This window comes from Chenopodium album, chromosome 19, assembly GCF_948465745.1.
Source record: "Chenopodium album chromosome 19, dcCheAlbu1.1, whole genome shotgun sequence".
Classification (NCBI taxonomy): Eukaryota; Viridiplantae; Streptophyta; class Magnoliopsida; order Caryophyllales; family Amaranthaceae; genus Chenopodium; species Chenopodium album.
Genome location: NC_137852.1, coordinates 2,568,750 through 2,573,282, shown reverse-complemented (window position 1 = coordinate 2,573,282; position 4,533 = coordinate 2,568,750).

The following is a 4,533-nucleotide window of genomic DNA, read 5'->3' as shown; positions in this document are numbered from 1 at the left end:
CTATCTTCGGGAGGGCCCAGGCTTCCTATTTCAGGGTCAGGCTCAGATAGATACCTAGGAGCGCTGAAGACGTAAGGGTGGTTAGGATCTGTGGGCGCCCTAACCCAGATCCATTGACCCCTCCAGTCCTTGTCTGAGGAGTCATTCGGCCACATTGTTAAGTACTGGGGCCGAGACTCAATTCGGTACCACCCAGGACCGTGATCTCCGTGCCCACTTTGAATGTTCGGCACTAGCCGATGAAGCTTTTTGAAGCAATGGAGGTTCGGCACGTATCTGAAAAACTTGCAGACCCACAAATACGTCATCACCCTTCGGATGCTGACAGGAGTTAGCTGGCACAGGGAGACCCTGTAGTGGATCAGCAAGTCTCGGACAAATATGTCCAGAGGAAACCTCAGCCCATACTGAAGCTGTCTTGTGTACACCCCCACATACCCCGGGGGTGGACGATGGATTCTATCAGATGCAACGGGCATTCTACACCAATATCCATCGGCTTCCATTATGCCGTAATGCAGCTCTATTTGTTCAGCAAACCGATACACATCGGCATGCTTTACCCACCAAGAGTAGGGGCAGTTCTTTATCATGGCTGAGGCTACTTCAGCATCCTCCCACTCCTGAAACCCAGGAAGAACATCCCAAAGATAGGCGGGAACTTCTTCGTCCCGCCCAGAAGCGCTCGGCTCCTCCGTTGCTTCAGGAGGCGCCGATGAAATTGGGGTCGCCCTAATCCCTTCAGCAGGGTCAGACCCCACTCTTTGTCCATTCCAGGTCCCAGTCCTGTTCCTGGGATCGGGGAATTGCCTTGCCCTTCTTGGAGCACGGGCCCTACCTCTAACTCCTCTCACCATTGTTGAAGTTTCGAAGAAAAAGTTGAAAAAAGGGGAAAGAGTTCGAATTCGAAGAAAATTAAACAAAAATCAAAGGAAATTACCTTATTGTGAAGCGGAGTTTGCCGATCTATGAGTTCGGAATGACGAATTTCGGTTTCTAAGCTTAATTTTCGGGGATTCAAGGAAGTTTTGATGCGGATTCAAGGGTTTTGCGCAAGTCGGAGTTCGTGTTTGTGAAGAAGTGAGGAGAGAGAGAGCGGTTCTCTTGCTTATATCTCCAGAAATTGGAATTCTGGGAGTCCGCGTCTTTAATTTCTCTTAAATACCTCACTAAGTAACCGTTAAACACATTTCCTCTTGATTAACCGCCCATTATCCGTCCAACTTCCACAAATTATCCATCCAGCCGCCGTTATTTCATTAACTGCGGTTTAAATTCAAATTTTTGGATTAATTAAATCATTTACTTCCCTCCTTTTTCTGGTTAATTAAACCCGACCCGTCATCCTTCCAAATCGGGTCTGGGGGGCAAGTTGTTTGGGTCCAATTTAGTCCAATTGGGCCTAGTCATTAAATGATCTAATTAAAAGCCCAAGGTCAAGGTTCAACTCTCCAATTATGCTAAAGTCAAGATCAGTCCACAAGGCAAGTCAATTAGGCCAAGGCCCACTTCTCCTATACATGCCAAGGTATAAAAGCCATCAATATTACATTTGTACGGGGATGGACATTCAGACAAAGCCTCAAGCAATTAATTCTCTTGCATAGCTTTCTCTCTACACATTGTACTGACTTTAGCATCGGAGGGGCCTTCCTCGGCAACACCCCCGAGGCTAGTTTACGTGTGTTTGCTGTGCAGGAAATCCTCGGCCCAACATCATTCGGACCGAGCCCATTCTTCACCAATTCACTGGACCTTCGGCAAGGTCCCATTGTTTTCACACGAAACAATAATGTATTATTATGAGAGGAGTTTGAATAATGTGGCATTTTTTTCCAAGAAGGGGTGACAATACACTCAAAGGATGATTGAAATGCATGAAGTGTATCGTTAAGGTCATCATATACATGAAATATAAATAATTTATGCTTTGATATTATCTGATAAATTAATAATGCTAACATAATAATTATACTACTCCGTATTATACCTGTATAATCAACCAAAAAAATTATGTCACTGCTTTTGTCAAAATTGCCACCCTGTTACAAAATAAGATAGCTTTCAACCAATAATAATTATTATTACAACATAAGGAACTTCTAGAAGAAAAGAATTAATAATGAAAAAAGAATCTTGAATTGCTGACCTAGGCCATATATATGTGCAACTAACCTTAGCCAATTAAGGTAACAAAGCCGCCATTTTCATCCCTTAATCCTTCTTTAATTTTGGATCTTCAAAGTCAAAATGATCAGCCAAATTTCACATTTTCATCGAGTTAATGGGAAAAGGTGGCTACATTTACACGAGTTTTTGAAGTAATGCATGTTGTCATTGTCAATATTGTCATATTGCCTTTCTACTTGAATGGAGTGTACCAAATTAACCAACCACTTGACTGTTTTGGTTAATTAAAGATGTTAATGTTCAATTGTGAGACTCAGCTAGACAGAATATATTTGCCAACAAACTAGTACTACATAATAAATACGTATAATGGGTTAGGCCATGCTCTTTTATTTGAATTCGCAGTTTCATATTTATGTTGCTTTCACTCATTAATTAAGGACGAGTATTGACTTATGATTTCTTTTAAAGTAAATTTATTAATTAGGGAAATTAGACTAAAATTAGGGTCATCTAATTCGACTCAAGTGGCTTTTGTATAGTCTTGAATGCACATATTTTATTATAATTTATTTTACTATATATATACTCGTAAGTGACAATTACGTAGTATTATAAGTTTAAAATTTAAAAATTTATATTTATATAGATCTAAAATTGTTCTCACGTATTTTTTGTAACACATAAATCATACGAAGTAATATATAGTCAAAGATATTATTTCTATCTCTTTTTTAATAAAGAAATGAAATTGGAAACTAAGGATTCGTTTGACATCGTTGTAGTTTTCTGTTTTTTGGTTTTTTATATTTTAAAATCATATGATATATGTCATATAATAAATAAAAAATTAGTCAAACTTAGTAAAATTATAATAATTTTGAAAACCGACAACAAAAAAGTGAAAACGTTTTTTTTTTGTTTCCTGTTTTAAGATTTTGTTTTAAAAAAAACAGAAAACGAAAAACAATGCCAAACAACCCCAAGTTGGCTATTAGCTTACAAACTGTAGGCTGAAACTGATACAACTTAGAAAAATAACTTTGGGCCTAAATAACATGGAATGTTGGAAAAGTTTGGGCCTTTAATGGCTGGTATGTTATGGTTATTTGAAGTGGGCCTCTAAGAGCATTTTGTATTGGTGACCCGGGAGGAAACATGTTACACAAACTTTTTTTTTATTTCGAGGAATGATATTACCATTACTACCATATAATAATTAAGTTATTAGTAAGGAACTCATCTTGTGACTTTAAAATCACGAGACTTCTAAAAAAAGAAATGCATTTTCTTGGCGAGATACTTATATGGGCCGCACTTTGGGCCTCCATTTTTTTAAAAAAAAAAAAAACTGAAACAGTTGGAGTTTTACGCTTGACAATAATGTACAATGTACGCTTAACAATAATGTACACCAACTAAAGACATAATTTACTTTAAAAATAATTTGTAGACACTAGACACTGATTTCTTACCTAGTAATGCATTTTCTTAGTCAGATACTTAGGGCCTATTCTAATTTACTGAACTGAACTGAACTGATTGGAGCTGAACTGAATAGAGTTAGGGCCTATTCTCTTACGTTGAAATTCAGTCCGGTTCAGTTCAGTTCAGTTTAGTCCAGTTCAGTTCAGTCCAGTTCAGTTCAGCTGAGTTCAGTTCAGTTCAGTTCAGTCAATGAGAACAGACCCTTAAAATGAATTGTTTATGAGAGAAGGAAATTAGGACCTGGACTGAACTGAACTAAACTAATTGAAACTGAACTGAAATGAAGCCGAAGAGAACATGCCCTTAAATATTACGGAGTAGTATGGGCCACACTTTGGGCCTCCATTTTTTTTAATTAATCTTAATCGTTTGGAATTTTACCCTTGACAATAATGTACAATGTAAGCTTAATAATAATGTACATCAACCGAAGACATAATTAATATATACTGTGATCTTGTTAACAATAATGTCCATTACGCAAAAGCAGAATCAACAAGATCGACAACCAGACTATATTTTTCATCAAATAAAAGTACCAATAATGGAAAAATCTATATACTGCATGGAGCAAATAACATGTATAAACAATAAACAATAAACAACTACAAAATTAAGCCAGGAAATTTTGTTCCCGATTATATGGAACAAAGAAATGAAATTTGTTATGCTTTAGACAATTCTATTTCAAGCAAATAGAATACTGAGAAGAGCATAGAACTATTAATTTGAAATAGAATTAATCTGGAGAAGAGCATAGAACTATTAATTTGAAATACAGTTCCAACTTCTTAATCCGGAGATTATGGCCTTATGGGTTCAAGATTTCCTACATGAATAAAAAAATTATTTTGATTTTACTATTAATTTGAAAGAAGATGATGTAGCTGTGACCATTTTTTTTTTTTTTAAAAA